Here is an 18,399-nt window from a genome sequence, read left to right as displayed (position 1 = left end):
GTGACCTGGCCAGTCCTGCACCAAGAGGTGGGGTTTATTCCTCCACCAACTTAAATCTAGGCATCTTCTGTACTACTTTGACAAATAGATATGGTACAAGTGATTCTGTGCTTATTTCTTGAGCATAGCCCTTAGCTGTCCTGGCAGCCAGCAATCTTGTAAGATTTGGGTCTACCCTGAGGCTCCAGGATAGGGTGGAAATGCAATGCGGTGAGACAGAGAGAAAGATGCCAAGAAGCACCGAGGTACCAGGTGTGTAGATGAAGAGACCTTGGCCGTGGTTCCTCCAGTCCTGGCCACCAGCTGATGCCGCATGGTTCAAACTGCCCATCTGAGCCTTTCCTAATATCCTTCCCACAAGAGTCTGAGCAAAACAAAAATTAATAAAATATTTTTAAGTCACTAAGTGGTACTTTGTTATGCAGTAATAGCCAACAGGGACAGATTCTGATCAATTCATATCAACCGCTTTAGTCCATCCACGATGCTGCACTTTCTGCTAACTGGCCTCTATTTGAAGACAAGTTTCATATCACCAGAGCTTGACCACATGGTCAACATGTTTCTAGACACTACTTAGTGCTCTGGGGTGACCTAAATGGGAAGGAAATCTAAAAAAGAGGGAATATATGCAAATACATAGCTGAGTCACTTAATTGTACAGCAGAAACAAACACAACATTGTAAAGAAACTGTTTCATGAAGATTAATTTAAACAATATTTCTAGATTCAAAGAGGTCTCTTTGACTTCCAGCAATATATTATGTTGGGTGAATGACTTTGGACATAACATTTTTCTTTCCTGATCTTCAGTTTTCTCATTTTGTGAAATGAATACGAGAGAATAATGGTGTATGCATGCTAAGTTACTTCGGTTATGTCTGACTCTTTTCAACCCCATGAACTGTAACTCACTAGGCTTCTCTGTCCATGGGATTTCCCAGGCAAGAATACTGGAGTGGGTTGCCATGCCCTCCTCCAGGGAATCTTCCTGACCCAGGGATGGAACCTTGCAGCTCTTACATCTCCTGCACTGGTAGCTAGGTTCTTTACCACTAGTTCTGCCTGGGAAGCCCCAAATAATAATGGTGATGGTTGTTCAGTCATGTCCGACTCTTTGCAACCCCATGGACTTTAGACTGCCAGGCTACTCTGTCCATGGGATTCTCCTGGAAAGAATATTGGAGTGGGTAGCAATTTCCTTCTCCAGTGGGTATTCCTGATCCAGGGGTCAAACCCAGGTCTTCTGCATTGCAGGCAAATTCTGTATTGTCTGAGCCACCAGGGTTATTGGGATTTAAATAAGATGTTTAAAACCACTGAGCAGAGCGCTTAGCTTGCCTTAAGTACCTAGTACATGGGACTTGTTTAAAACTGCAAAATATTAATAATACCAGTTTTATGCTTCTGTTTGCTTTGTTGTTGTTCTTGTTTCATTAATTATTGGCTGGGTAGCAATGGTTCGTGTTTCTTCCTAACTGCATCCTCCTTGCTCTGAGACACTCATATTCTCAGAGTTTGGAAATATTGCCTCTTCAGAACTTCAGCCCATGATGGTTCTTTAGTGAGTACCCAGCATGGCTCCCTGTCCCCATCATTTTAGGTGAGAAGGCAGATCTCTCCAAAGAAATTGCCTTTGAATAGGTCCTTCCCAAGGAAGCAGCAGATTCTCTCCTCTCTGATTTTCTCTTCTTTATTGTTTCATGGAATTTCCCCTTCTTTCATAGATGTGGAATGAGGGAGAAAATGGTTATATTTAATATGTCAAAGTTATGGCTGGCATTTAAGTTTATAACTACCATTGGATGTAGAAGCTATGGGGACAAACCAATGGCATTCCAAAGCAAGTACTTCCTGAACTCTCTATCTTGTATTGTTAGATATTATTTTAAGTATCTAACTTTCCCAACAGACTGTGGATCCCTCAAAGTTGGGCAATGCTCTTTTCTTCTTGCACATGGAGATAGACATTTCACAATTCTGAGTACATTAGACATTTATTTCAATACAAGACACACAAGTGAACAGAGAAAAAGTGGCTAATGAGTGGCCAATGATGTTTTAGACATTCACAAACCATTTTCTTTAAAATATAGTCTCTAAAGCACCATCTTAATAAAGACAGGCAGGATTACCATAGTAAACAGACACAGAATATATCAATGCTCATTCAAAGGTGATGTTCTGATCAGTTGGGGATGAATGAAACACCCTGGCCCTTTTCAGTCTGTGGCTCCATCATCATTTAGAGTTATGTCTATAGAGCCAGTGTAGCAAGAGACTCACCTACTCACTTGAAATCACCAGCCACAAAACACATCACTTCTGTTCCACTGGGTAGAAACTAGCCATATAACCTCACCTAAATCCAAAAGGGAAAATTTACAAAGGCAGATGGTTTGGGTGTTCTTAATGTAGCAGATGCCCTGTGTAATGTTTAGCACAATTTCGTTGTTCAGTCGCTCAGTCATGTCTGACTCTTTACAACCCTGTGGATTGCAAAATACCAGGCTTCCCTCTCCTTAACCATCTTATGAATTTGCTCAAACTCATGTCCACTGAGTCAGTGATGCCACCCAAGTTTAGCACCATACTTGGCCTCTACCCACTGATGCCAGTGGCTACCCCCAGCCTCACCAGTCGTGACTCCAAAAAAATGTCTCCAGATGTTGCAAAATATCCCCTTGAAACTGTGCCCCATATGGGTAACAGCAGTTTACCAGAAGAATTTGTTGACCCTGTCTTAAAGAACAACAGATTTGGAAACTGATTGTTAAAAAAACTCCTTAGCTTGTAAACTGCCTTCACTGATTATATGCACCTTAGTTATTTTGTTTCTTTCCTTTTTTCCTTTGTTTAATTGCATACCCTCCAAGCCTCAGGTAGCCTACGTTGCAAGATTTCTTAACCACCCCATAGACATTGCCTTCAACATATGGGTAGCTGTAGTAATGGGGGCTTAAATTGTTTTTTCAGGAACCTGGAGTCAGCTCTTGTGCAGTTTAAGTCACCTAAGACTGGTTTGGACAACTGACACTAAAACTAGGCCGGCACAATGATGAATAACCTTTTGATGTCACAGAGCCAAAAACTCCACCCTCAGATAATACAAAACACCTCCATTTTTGAACACGCATGCCATGAAGAGGCATGTTGCTCAGGTACACCTGCATGGAACACCAATTACCTCGCCTTTTCTCTACCTCCCATTGCCCTTCCCCATGCTTAAGACCATCCTACTTCTTTATCCCATAAATATTCCCAACCCCTTGCCTTCAGGCAGTCGGATCTGAGGCTTGATTTCCCGTCTCCTCATTTGACTGTCTTGTGAATAAACTCTTCTCTGCCACAAACCTCAGCATCTCAGTGTTTGGTTAGCTGTGTATCAGGCGAATGAACCTGGTTCAGTAACACCCTGGGGTATAAAATCACTCATGGTTAACAACCTCTAGACACACCCAATATGCATTAGAGGAATAGCTGTAGGATACTCACAATAAAAACTTACATTCAAAAAGAGAAAGCTATAAAGCAGTCATCAGTCTGGTCCATTGCCATGATGGGATCTTGGGAACAGGCAGTAAAGACGCGTGGCAATGAAGAAAGTTCCGTGACTAGAATCATCATATCCTCCTTTTGTTCTCTGGGAAGAACTCCCTCTGGGATGCTCTTCCTAGCCTATTTCCCTCCTGGCTATATCTTAAGTGCGCACAGGCGCCCATATGGAGCTTTTGTAGCCTGCTTGCTGCTGGTGCAAGTTTTGAGCCCCTGGGATGTTTTATGACTTGAGCGGTTAAAGGCATCTTTAGGTCAGGCTTATGTTTTCACTGGCAATGCAATTCTCTTAAAAACTTAGTAGACTTTTGATCTATTTGCTTCTAGGGAGTTCTAGAGAGCAGCAACAATGTCCTAAGCTTTTGCCTAGATGCATCCTCCATATTTCTTTTCTTCTTTGTACACACGTCCCTTTCTCCTAAATTAATGGCACTTACCTTGAGGCTATCTGAAATAAAAGGCCTGGGTAGATATATAAAAATCTCTCTTTGCCACAAGGCTAAGTTCCTTTTTTTTTAAGTGAGTAGTTTTAATAGGCCTTCTTTAAATCGTCTCCTGTTCTTTGTAATCCATAAGGAATTGGCTACTTCAGTCCCGAAATTCTTTAGTTTCTGTTTGCAAATTTTGCTTGTAATGACTTCCTATAAGCAGCAAGAAACGACCAATAAGTACTGGTATTGTAACACATTCCATCTGCTGCTTCCAGAGCAATAGACTCAGTATGCCTTTGATCTTCTTTCCAAGTGATTGAAGGTGACAGTTCTACCTAACATGCCTCCATCTTTGCAGACTGTAAAATCTATTTCTGAACTACCTGCTGTGAGCCCAATCAGTCCTTCATTGCTACATACTTTATCAGTTTTTGTTAAAGCAGTACTGCACTTGAAAATGTTAATTCCCATATTAGGTGGTATAGATTTAACTGCTTTGACACATAGATAATATGTGCTAAAATTTAGCTATTTATACTAACATTTATTAATACATATGTTAATGCTTATTAAAGTCAATGTATTAATATATTGACATGCAATTTTATTGGGGCGTCCCAGGTGGACTAGTGGTAAGACACTGCTTGCAAATGCAGGAGATGCAAGAGACATGGGTTCAACTCCTGGGTCAGGGAAATCTCCTGGAGAAGGAAACAGCAACCTACTCCAGTATTCTTGCCTGGAAAATTCCATGGGCCAAGAAGCCTGGTGGGGTACAAGGAGTCGGACATGACTGAGTACACATGTGCACACACACACACAATTTTATATACAAAATTATATATGTATATGATTTATATGTTTATAATAATATAAACTATTTCAAGCACACAAGTTTATTTTTTGATCATGTAACTCTTCAAGGAAGGCATGATTTGTGGGTGGTTTTGCTCCTTAAAATGATTACAGGACATTGGTTTTTTCCATTTTATGGTTATACCATCCTTGGAGCCTCAGGAAGAAAAAGGATATGGTAGAAGAGCCATATCATATCCTCTCAAACTACATTGGCTTGAACTTAGGCATGTGACTATTATCTAATTGCATGGATGGCTGGGTCATGCAATCTAGCTGTGTGACCAGGCAAAGAAAGTAATAAGGATCTTGGCAGTTGCAGCTGCTCCTCCATGTCTTTTGTGTTCAAGTGAGTCCTGATCCCACTGTGAGTTCCTGACTTAGATACATAGATGTTTCATACTCAACTTGAAAGGCAATAGAATGTGTGTGTACGTGTGTGTGTGTGTGTGTGTGTTACTCACGCAGTCCTGTTCAACTCTTTGCAACCCCACGGACTATAGCCCACCAGGCCCTCTGTCCATGGCAAGAATACTGGAGTGGGTTACCATTTCCTCCTCCAGGGCATCTTCCTGACCCAGGGATTGAACCTGGGTCTCCCACATTGCAGGCAGATTCTTTACCATCTGAGTCATGAGGGAAGTCCAATAATAGAAAATGCCATCCCTAAATACGCCACTTTTATATATTGATTAGATGAGCTGTAGGTATTTGAAAAACAGGACTTTCAGGGAGAGGCTTTCTCTGAACTCCCCTTATCTGCCTAAAGACAGAACCTTCAAAATGAATTCAACTGTATTAAATTGCCTCTCCATGAGATTCATCAACAGTAAACTCTCAACAGTCACAGGATACTAGAAATTGACACCACACCTAGACAAACTTTGTCAAAAACTATCACACCTCCGTCTGTTCTTCTAAAAGTCCTAAAAATCACTGACTTTCCCGTAAGAGGCCTATAACCCCTCTTCTCTCTCCTTATTAAGATGGTATTTAATCTTGAATTCTAAGCTCCTTTGGGGAGTTCAACATTTTCTCCTGGGTATGTTCCATGTATATGTCAGGTATATATGTTATTAAATTTCTGTTTGTTTTTCTCATGTTAAGACATCTTTTATTACACGGCCTTAGCTAAGAACTCAGAGGTTTTAGGGGAAATTACTTTTGCTCCCTGAAAAACTCAAAATGAAATGTTATTCTTCCATTTCAGTAAGTGGCATGATCATTCACTTAGTTGCTCAAGCCAGGAACCCAAGGATTCCTTCTCTCCCTCTACCGTTTAATTTTCAGTCCTTGAATTCTGTTTGTTCATTTTAAACACAGCTAAAGAGAACTGGATTAATGGTAAACCTTGGTTTATTACATTCTTTGTGACTTTCCTTATATCATTTTTCTGCACTTTCCTGTCTGAGGTAACTATCATCTTTAAACTTTTTTCTCATGATATTTTATCATATATATATATATGTATATTCCAAAAAGCATGTTGTTTAGGTATTTTAATGTTTATAAAAACAGTCTTAGGCTATTTGTAATTTTCTGGGGCTTGGCTTTTTATTCAATACTGTAATGTTAAAATTTCTCCATATATTACATATACATAAGGCTTAAAATATTGATTGTTGTATAATATTCCAATGATAATATCACACTTTATTCATATTCACTTGGTGTTATAATTTATATATTCTTGTGCATATGTTGGGAGCCCTAAATGTCCCCCTAAAATGTGCCTCAATAACATATTAATTATTTTGATTTAAAGTTACTTAACGAATGGCCAATGAAAGAGGAACACTCTGACTCTCCTTTCTATCTCCTGAAAGTAGAAACATGCCAGAAGTAGTGAATTAAGGCCTAGAAGCCTGTATAAACAAAGCTTGTACCGCTTTAATTTCCTACCCCAAACTAAAACTCTATTTTAGATTCTTAACTAATTAAACTCTTTAATAGCTTCTTCACAAAAACCTAAGTTTCTTTGTTTGTTCCATCAATTCCTCACAAACTGATTGTTCCTTTGTCTAAACTTTAGAAGAACAGGTAATGGCCTAGGCTTACTTCAGATGCTTCCACTGGCATCTGAAGTATGTGTTTGTTGGGGGTCTAAAGTATACAGCATGCACCCTCAGTCTCTGGAATCTGACAGTGCTGATGCTGCGCTATGCTTAGTCACTCAGTCAAGTCTGACTCTTGGCGACCCCATGTACTGTAGCCCACCAGGCTCCTCTGTCCATGGAGATTCTCCAGGCAAGAATACTGGAGTGTGTTGCCATGCCCTTCTCCAGGGTATCTTCCCAACCCAGGGATTGAACCGAGGTCTCCTGCATTGCAGGCAGATTCTTTCCCATCTAAGCTACCAAGGAAACTCAAGAAGAGTCGAGTAGGTAGCCTATCCCTTCTTGAGGGGAACTTCCTGACCCAGGAATCGAGCAAGGTCTCCTTCACTGCAGGTGAATTCTTAATCAACAGAGCTATCCGACAATATCCAAATTGATTTAAAATCTCAGACACCCTACTTGTGTCTGACAAGTGCTTGGGGTTATGGGAGAGATCTTCCTTCACTCAGATACACTGGGATTGGGTTCTGGAACTCAAAATAGCTCCCATCAGAAAGATAAAAGATAAAATCTTGTCTATCAAACATTTGATGTTGTCAGGCTTCTTCATTTTTACCCACAAAATTTGCATAATATGATCCCTTAAAGCAGTTTTGGTTTGCATTTCTCAATTACTTTTAGTTGACTATCTATTCATATATTTGTTTTTTTCATAAAATGTCTCTTCATGATTTATATGGAGATTTTTTTTTTGGTTGATTTTCTGTGAAGATTATCGTGTCACCTACAAATGGTAAGATGCTATTCCCTGCTTTCTAATCCTTATGACTTTATGTCTTCTTCCTGTCTTAGTTGCTGGCTCAGACATTCTGTACAGTGTTGAAATGAGTGGTGTAAATGTTTTTCAGTCCTGATTCTAAAGGAAGGGCTTCAAACACTTCCCTAATTAGGATATGCTTTCTTTCTTTTTTTGTTTTAAAATTTTTATTGAAGTATAGTTGCTTTACAATGTTGTGTTAGTCTCTGTTGTATAGCAAGGTGAATCAGCTGTACATATACTTTTATCCCTTCTTTTTTGGGTTTCCTTCCCGTTTAGGTCATCACAGAGAACTGAATCAAGTTCTCCATGCTATACGGTAAGTTCTCAATAGTTATCTATTTTATACATAGTAGCATATATATGTCAAACCCAAGGATGTTATTTATTATTGTTGCTATTAAATAGAAACTATTTATCGGGCTAAGGGCATTTTATTCTATTTTGAATTTACTAAATTTTAAAAAATCATAAATTTATGAAAGTCAATATTTTAGGTGGATAAAGCTAGTAACATGCTGTGTGTTCCAAACAGCACTTGTTCCTTTCAAAAAAAGAATTTCACTATCAGTAAGTTTTGCAAACACTGAATATTCTATTCACACACAATCTACATAATGTTGTTAAGTGCTCAGAGGATTCCTGAGGTTCAGTTCAGTTCAGTCGCTCAGTCGTGTCCGACTCTTTGCGACCCCATGAATCACAGCACGCCAGGCCTCCCTGTCCAACACCAACTCCCGGAGTTCACCCAGACTTGCATCCATCGAGTCCGTGATGCCATCCAGCCATCTCATCCTCTGTCATCCCCTTCTTCTCCTGCCCCCAATCCCTCCCAGCATCAAAGTCTTTTCCAGTGAGTCAACTCTTTGCATGAGGTGGCCAGAGTACTGGAGTTTCAGCTTTAGCATCATTCCTTCCAAAGAAATCCCAGGGTCGATCTCCTTCAGAATGGACTGGTTGGATCTCCTTGCAGTCCAAGGGACTCTCAAGAGTCTTCTCCGACACCACAGTTCAAAAGCATCAAATCTTCTGTGCTCAGCCTCCTTCACAGTCCAACTCTCACATCCACACATGACTACTGGAGAAACCATAGCTTTGACTAGATGGACCTTAGTCGGCAAAGTAATGTCTCTGCTTTGAATATACTATCTAGGTTGGTCATAACTTTTCTTCCAGGGAGTAAGCGTCTTTTAATTTCATGGCTGCAATCACCATCTGCAGTGATTCTGGAGCCCAAAAAAATAAAGTCTGACACTTTCCACTGTTTCCCCATCTATTTCCCATGAAGTGATGGGACCAGATGCCATGATCTTTGTTTTCTGAATGTTGAGCTTTAAGCCAACGAGTCCACATTTGTCCAACATATTTGATACTAAAAATGTTCCCTTGTCTAACACATATTAGTACACATAGAAAAAAAGCAGATTGATCAGAGCAGGAATTAATGGAATGTGGGGAGATATGATAGAAAGCAGGTTTAATAGATTTTGGAAAATGTGTTGAAGAATTTTTTTTTTTTAAAATAAGTGGAACTGGGCAGTGAATTATTTTATTAGGGATTTTATTAGGGAAGGAGGAAAACCAAGGAAGACAAGAAGAAAGATTCAAAAGTGATACTGAGGTTTAGAAGGTAATAAGTGGGGAAATGAAGTCATGAAGCAAACATAGGGAAGATAGGGAGAGAAGTTTAATTTAGTTTGAGCAATTCTACGTTTGAGTTGCCTGAAAGAATTTCAGGTGATTTCTAGCAAGCAGTTGGATATTCACTTCTGTACCTCAGGGATAGATTAGAGGGTTTTTGTTTTTGTTTTCTTTAAATTGGAAGATAATTGCTTTACAATGTTGTGTTGGTTTCTGCTGTACATATATACAATGGAATGTTACTCAACCATAGATTAGAGGTTTGGGAGTCACTCTTATAAAGCTAGCTGATAAAGTGAGTATGAATTCCCAATGTGAAAATAACGAGAAATCAAACATCCAGTTTAAGAAAAAGTTATTAGGGAAATAGTCATATTTAGAGGGATGAGAAGAAGAAAAGAAATGGGTAAACTCAGGGAGGAGCAGAAGGGAATGACAGAGGATGAGATGGTTGGATGGTATCACCGACTCAATGGACATGAGTTTGAGTAAACTCCGGAAGTAGGTGATGGACAGGGAGGCCTGGTGTCCTGCGGTCCATGGGGTCTCAAAGAGTCAGACACAACTGAGCGACTGAACTGAAACTCAGTGAAAAGTACACCAAACTAAAAACAAACAAATGAAAATTTGGCCAAGAAGGAAATTCTACACTGTGTTGGCTGGAAACATTCATGGAAGTTGATAGAAAACATTAAGGAATAGTTGATGATTAATACTGTCTGTATCATTTTCTTAGAAGAATTTCATCTTCATTTTCCTTTGAACATCTACACTTTACTTTTCAGAATACCCTATTCTGGCTGGCTTCAGAATATGCATTATCCTAAACACCTTCCTTACATTGTGGATTATGTGCTAACTGCTGCCAATAGCTATCTGCTACTGTGACCCAACTGTGTAAAATATGGATGGGAGAAAACGTTCTGTTACAGATGGAAGCTCTTCAGTTCATTGTCACGGGGAGTTCTGCACCATCTTGATACACATGCAGCTAAGCCCCAGGACCTAATTTGAATTGGGAAGTTGGACAGTAATGATCTCTTCTAGCTCAGAGAGCATGAAAAACATTAGTTTACCACCATCCATAGCACATCTCAGAACTTTTCGAATGAAAGGAGGAATCATGGATGCATCTCAGCGTATGTTTTATGAATCACTGTTGGCAGGGCAACCTGCTAAATAGTTGAATAATAGAAACTGAACTCATCACTGCCCAATAAACTCTGTTCTCATTAGTGACACATCTCATGAATTTCTTGCTGGCATCCAATCTGAAGCTCACAAATTCACTGCAACTTACTTGAATCATAGAAATGCTGTGGTGAACATGGAAAAAGCCGGCCAATGAGGGATTGTCTGAGATACTGTCAACACCATAGGCTGTGTCAAATGATCCATAAGAACCAATTTTTATGAGAACAGCCCCTGAATTCAAGCATCATCAGTAGAGCAAGTAATGCATTGTCAAAAACATTCAGCTCCTGTGATCTAGGTGATTTATCTCCTGAGAAAGTTTTATAAATGGACCATATTATTCCCATGCAATGAAAATAAATAAGAGGCACCCTTATACTCACCACTATGTCTTCAGAGGAAAAACAGGATGGAAGGTCTTACTTACAAGAAACAATTAGAAGAGCTTAGAGTCAAAAGCAGGGGGAATTAATGATAGCCTCTGAATATGTGAAAGAAATAAAAACTGATGAGAGTGAAATTACAGTATTTAGAATGGCCCAGTAGGGGATAACTAGGAGTAATGGAATGAAAATAATGGAAGCACTTAGGCTAACTCTCAGTGCCATCTTGCTGGCAGTGTTAGATGAAGCACTCCTCCTGAGGCAACAGATAGAACTGCTGTCACCTTGGGAATTTGAATCTGGAGTGGAAAAACACATAGATTTGGTGGTTGACAGCAACTCTGCAGTGGCAAAGAAATGGAGCCAGACTCATTTGTTCTTGATTTTTCTTATCTTGAAATGCTGTGATTCTCAAAGACAAAGCATGCTCAATGACTGTCCTTGATCACCTACCTCAGTGTATCGTTTATAAACTTCATGTGTGTCCTTAGAGAATGATTTAGCTGATTTATACTCTTGTATTCGGGGTTTCTTTTCTTGTCAGTTATACATCTTGGTTCCAGTTATTGATTCCATGTGTCATTCTTGACATGTGAACGTGATGCTTCTGATGATAATTTTTATTCTCAGATTCATGCAAGCGTACATGAGTGACAAAGCCTAAATAGCATGAAGGGGGTGACAATGTTTACTCTGGGAACCAATATGCCACTACTTGCAGAGACATGTAGTGCACACAAGGGGTCATTATCTGGTACCAGTAGATCAACTTTGTGGATCCCATGGATCCTCCCTTTCAAGTAGCACTAAATATTCCCTATGAGTACTGGGCCTTTTTCTTTGGACATTATCTTCAGTGTTCTTCAGCTTCTGCAGTGGATACATGAACACTCAAATTTAAAAAATAGAACAGAATAGTGAAGCTAAACACTTAAGTGAGATAGTCATTGAAACTTCATTCTTTAAGGTTTTTTCTCTATAAATGTAGATTTTCTTCATAGAAACTTAAAGGCCAAGACCTTAGTTCATCTTCAGGTTCTTTACTTGTGTTGTTTTTGTTGTTTAAGTTTCATATATGCAACGTTGTAGTTCTACATCTGTATATGCTGAAGCGTGCTCACCACCAAAATTTTAGTTTTCTTCATGACCATACCGTTGACCCCCTTTCCCATATTGCATTCCCCTATCCATTCCACTCTGGTAGCCACTACTCTGTTCTCCATAATTGGTTTTTGTGTAATTGGTGTCTGTTTTTGTTTGCTTGCTTCACTTATTTTGCCTGCTTGTATTTTATATTCTGCATATAAGTGAAATCATACGTTTGTCTTCCTTTGTATATTTTACTTCAGTTGGCATAATTCCCTCAAAACCCATCCATGTTGTCACAAATGGCAAGACTTTATCTTTTTTAATGGCTGAGTAGTATTCCAGTGTCATATATAAAACACATCCTCTTTATCCATTCAACTGTTGATACAAAGACAAATGAAAATGAAAATACAATATACCAAAATCTATGAGAAGCAAGAAAAGAGGTACTAAGGAGAAAGTTTATGACAATACAGACATACCTTAAGAAATAAGAAAATCACAAATAAACACTCTAATCTTACATATAAAAAAACTAGAAAAAAGAATAAATGAAGCCCTAAGTCAGATGGAAGGAAATTATAAATACCAGAGTGGAAATGAATGAAACAGATACTAAAAAGACAATGGAAACCTTTTAGCATTTCAATAAGTTTTGATAATGCTGTGAGAAAATGTGAAGATATCTTGACATTTATTTTCTTTGAGAAGGCACTAAAGATTTTTTGCATTATTGTCTCATACTCCTTGGAATAGTCTCTGATCACTGCTAAAGAAAGAGGAAATGAGATATTTGTGAACCTCACTTCAAGATACAGGCAACATTCTGTCTGGTCACATTTTAAATAGATTAATTAATTTCATAAAACTGATACATACTCTGATTGTGGGATTAAAGTAATATAGTAAATCACACAGAGGAAAAATTTTAAATCACCTAAAATCAATCCTATTCTCCAGAAATAACTATTACTGCTATTAGGTAAATACCATTTCAAATGTCTTTGTGTACACAGGAAGACAGAGATACATCATTATAAAATCAGAAAAACTCTAATGGCATCATTATACAATTATATTAACAGAATCATTAATTTAATTTATGCAAATTAAACAGAAAAGAAGCACAAAGAAATTGAATACCAAATAATAATTCACTATACAAAGTATTGTTTTTCTAAATGATCCCTCTAAAGTTAAAAAATAGTATTGTGAAAAATATTAAGTTATTGGCATCATTATTATTGTGAAATAGCATTGCAATTTTATCTTAACTTCCTTTTAAAAATAGAACTACTAACATTCTCCAACTTCCCCCAATTACCACTCCCCAACTTCCTAATATAGTTTTATTTCTAAATTTAATTCAGCTCTGAAATTCCTTTTTCAAATTTCTTTTTTAAAAAGTTATTTGAGAACTTCCCTGGTGGTCCAGTGGCTAAGATTCCATGCTCCCAGTGCAGGGGCCCTGGGTTCCATCCCTGGTCAGGGAACTAGATTGCCACCTATGCAACCAAAGTGTTTGCATGCTACACCTCAGGATCTTGCACACCACAAGGAAGATCAAAGATCCTGAGTGCTGCAACTAAGACCTGGCAGAGCCAAATAAATAAATAACAATATTAAAAGATAATAAATTATTTTATCTTGGAGGTCTTAGTCTATTTAATTTAGTTACTTAGTAGGGTCTTCTCTAGCACAAAGGATTTGTGGAGAATCTTCTGATACTTGAGTTCTTTCTTTCTTTTTCAGTCCAGATTGAGTTTATCAGCTATTACTTCTATTGCACTCTATTGGACAATGTTCTCAATCTAGTTACTGTACTATGTATTTTGACTTTTCTTATATATATTGGGGGAAGCTCTTTCCAGAAATTTCATTTGCTCTGTTGAAGCATGGAATAACTTCTCCTTTAATTCTTACTGTATCTGAAGTTGTTTTATATTATTGAACTATAATTTCAGGACTGTATATTCATGTTTTAGATTCTTTTCTTTAGCCCAAAGGTATGAAATAGGATGGGAAGAGAAGAGAACACAGCTGAGGCTTTGTACTGTCTGTTAGGATATCATGCTTTTTCTCTCTTCTATTATGCTATTAAATCTTCAGCACCAGGCTTAGCTCAATTCAGTCTAAGAATATGCAGCCTGGATCCTGGATTCTGAATCTTGGTACAATGTCAGCAACTTGGATTTAGGAACATAACCATGCTGGCCTTCAGTCTTTCTCATTGCCTTCTCATATGCAAGAGTCCTTGGATCCTTAATAACAAAGCAACTCAAGTCCTTTGTCTCTATTCCATGAATCTTCACCTTCTGTTTCGGAATTCTCTGTCGTATGATTTCTATCTACTTACAGTTTCAGTTTCTTGCTGGACTCCGTCACCTTGCTACTTAGATATTTTCTGTCACTATGCAGGGTTTTATTTTTTTTCTCTCTCTACTTCCAAAGGATTTTCCTTTTCCTTTTTTTTTTTTTTTTTTCCTTTGACTGTTCTGGGTCTTCATTGCAGCCTGCAACTTAGTTCCCCCATCCATCCCCCACCCCAGGTTGCCAGTGAATTTAAGGTTCTTTCTTCGTTGTAAAGTGGTAAAGAATCCTCCTGCCAATGCAAGAGACACTGGGCATGTGGGTTTGATCCCTGAGTCAGGAAGATCCCCTGGAGGAGGACATGGCAACCCACTTCAGTATTCTTGCCTGGAGAATTCCATGGACAGAGGAGCCTGGCGGGTTACAGTCCATGTGACTGAAAAGAGTCAGACATGACTGAGCATGCACACACAGACTTCAGTGTGAAAGAATTTGGAGGAGAAGCAAAGTTAAGAAAGTAAAGTGAGAGTTTATTTAAGCAAGGTTACACTCTCAGAGGGAGAGTGAGCAGACATGTGAAGAGCGGCTGCCCTGGGTTTCTTTCACGGGCTGGATCTGAGGGGCATGCAAATGAAGGGGTGGAATACTCACTGGGGAAGGAGGAGTTGAGGGTAGGCTTCCCTGATTTTCATCCCAGCTCCAGTTTCCCAAGGAAGGGGGTTGTCCTCATTTAGCTCAAATCAGAACTGTCATGGCTACATGATGGGTACTTATCTGTAAGCCTAATTTCATGGAGCACAGTGACCATCAGGTTGCACTCAGATGCAGGGGAGTCTTGCCTTTTCCCACCTTTCTTTGTGTGAGTCCCAGAATCTTATCACTCAAGATGTGTGGTTTCCTGTCAGTCTGGAAGTTCCTACTTTCTTTTGTCTGCCTATGAACATCTGCTCTTTACAAGATGTGTGATTTCCAGCCACCTGGCCCCTGCTTATACCTACTTTTATGCCTACCGTAACACCTGTGTGTGGGATCTTAGTTCATCGACCAGGAATCAAACCCACCTCTCCTGCATCAGAAGGCAGATTCTTAACCACTGCACCACCAGGGAAGTCCTGGACATTCTGTATTTCCAATCCAAACCACCATGAAAGAGGATCTGGTTGATTTAATTGATCATTATCATTCCTAACGGGGAAGACTGCCTCCATCCAGAGTCTCTCATTTGTCACTTCCCAGCCAACAGATAGGTTGCTTTCAGGGCTCATAGCTCAATGAGTTGTGTTCAGAGTTTGGGAGTTACAGAATCAAAAACCATGATCACTTTTGCCTAAGGGACTCCCTAGAGGCACTTTCTTCTATATGCGCTATACACAGGTGCTTTTAGAATTGTGTTATTGGTATGACCTGCAACTTATCTATTAACCTTGATAAGATGCACAAAAGAGTTAACCATCTTTGATTAGCATACGTGTTTATTTTTGTTTTGGAGAATAAGACCTTGTTTTTGCAATTGACTTGAGGAAGCTGTGTCTGCCTCCTTCACAAAATGATTTACAAAATGTCCAGTTAATTGAATTTAGATCAATAACCAGGTTTCTACTGTGGATGAAAAATGCCACCTGCCATATCAGTCAGTAAACAGGATGTTATGACCATCAAGCCAGTTACCTACTGCAGCCACACCTATCTTGTACCCTGAGGCGATTCAGGATGGAGAAAAGCAGGATGGGATAATTAAGTGCCCTAGATAGTTAAGGTGCATATCAAAAGATGGATTTCAATGGGCCTAGGCTCTTGCATCTTCCCATACACAGAAAAATCACTAAATTTATTAACCTGAGATCTTCATTTTTATCTTTAATTAATGATAATTTTTGATATTCCAATTTTATTTATTTACTCCTATATACACTGTTTATCCTTTTATACAGTTCAAAAGGTTCTCACGGCAAGTATGCTGGGGTAGGTTACCATTCCCTCCACCAGTGGATCATGTTTTGTCAGAACTCTCTCCTATGACCCATCCATCTTGGGTGGCCCTACACACATGGCTCATAGCTTCATGGCATCACCAATGCAATGGACATGGACTTGGGCAAACTTTGGGAGATGGTGAGGAACAGAGGGGCCTGCTGTACTGCAGTTCATAGGGTCGCAAAAAGTCAGACATGACTGGGCAACTGAACAACAACCACTTACATATCCTCGCTCTTCCCTTACCTCTTTAGCTCTGATAGTCCCTCAGAGCTATCTGAGAGGCTATGTTGCAGGCTTCAGTTCTCAGTATACACCAAATAAAATATAATTCTCAACTTTTAGGTTGTATGTTTTTCTCAGACAATACTATTCACTCAAAAGAAAAATGAATGATGGAATAAATCCATCTTTTAAGATTAACCTACATTTGGTTTAAATAATAGAGAAACATGTTTTGCTGGTAAATCAAGATGAGGCCGTGGCTACAGTCATGAAAGAAAAAAGAAAATGGAAAAATTAGTTGTCAGTACTCATGTGTCTGATTTTGGTTGGACCTTGAAACAGAAGCAGTCAACATACGCCTGTCAAAAGGCTTATGAAAACCACATTTCTGTTTTCATCCGAATCATTTCATGGAGAACCTGCACCATAGCATACACAGGACTGAAGATGAAACAACTAGAGTTGGATATGGTCATTATATCAATATTTTTCTACCTGTGGCTACATTCCCAGGGAAAGTACTAATTTTACTAATTTTGACTCAATTATGTTTTGACTTGTCTTTGGATGTTTTACAGCATTATATTCTATATTAGCAAATATTTTTTTCTGATTTAATTAATAATTAAATAGTTTGAAATTAAAGCCCCCAATGGCAGAATTCTTTTTTTTTAACTTTTTATTTTGTATTAGAATATAGCCAATATTGTGATAAATTCAGGTGAGCAATGAAGGGACTCAGTCTTACATAATAACTTATACTATGATATAAGAAATGGATATTCTTAACCTTATTTAGGAGTGATTTCAAGAAATATTTGTATACATTTAAAGATTTCAATGTGATGATTTGGTATACATATTGGTATACATACACATAAATGGACATTTTAGGTATAATGGTAGGTATTATTGACTGGTAAAGGCTAAATTCAGTTGAGAGTTGAGGAAAAATATCTTTGCATATATTTCAGATAAGCCTGCAAAAAGGTGTTTGTGTTTTTTATCATTAGACTATCACATGAATTACACTGGAAACTTCTCTAACTCCCAGCTCTGCTGTCTACACAGAGAGTATGAGGAATATTTGATATAGTAATTATCAGCCAGATAAATAAAATCTATACAAAACTCTGACATCTAATCAAAACAGAGTCATGAAAGCCTAGATCTGCAGTCTGGACCCATCTGACACAAATCTTTATAACTCCAAGGAGAAAACAGAGGTTTGGGGTCAAAAGGAAGTTGCTTAAGGAAATGGTCTCCAACTTTATTGGCACCAGGGACAGGTTTCATGGAAGACAATTTTTCCATGGATGGGCTGGAGTAGGGGAGATATTTTCCAGATGATTCAAGAGCATCATATTTATTGTGCACTTTATTTCTATTATTATTACATCAGCTCCACCTCAGATCATCAGGCATTATATCCTGGAGGTTGGGGACCCATAGTTTACAACACAGGAGGACAGAACCTGGTTCTTTCCAATCCTGATCTAGATTGTTTTCCACTCTGCCACACAGCTTCCAGCTCAGATCAATGCTTTCTCAAACAGGACACCCGAGAGGATCTTAGGCCCTTTCAAGGGAAATGAGTCTGTGAATGGGTGATTTATAGCTGCAATAATGCTTAGCCTCAAAACGCCCAAGGAAAGAAAGCAGACCGTGATAGGTATCCCTTGAAAGAAATCCAAGGCCTGTTTATACCTAGACATGGTGGCGCCTTCATCAGAAAGGAAAGGATAAGGATGAAAGATAATTTAGAAAATACGTAAGAGAGCTGAAGGCATTTAAAAATATTGATTTTGCCTATTTTTATTCTGTTTGATAGAAATAAGAAGCAGAGGGGATTCTCACACAGACTGGA

Source organism: Ovis aries, chromosome 19 (assembly GCF_016772045.2).
Source record: "Ovis aries strain OAR_USU_Benz2616 breed Rambouillet chromosome 19, ARS-UI_Ramb_v3.0, whole genome shotgun sequence".
NCBI lineage: Eukaryota > Metazoa > Chordata > Mammalia > Artiodactyla > Bovidae > Ovis > Ovis aries.
This window is presented reverse-complemented; position numbering follows the sequence as displayed.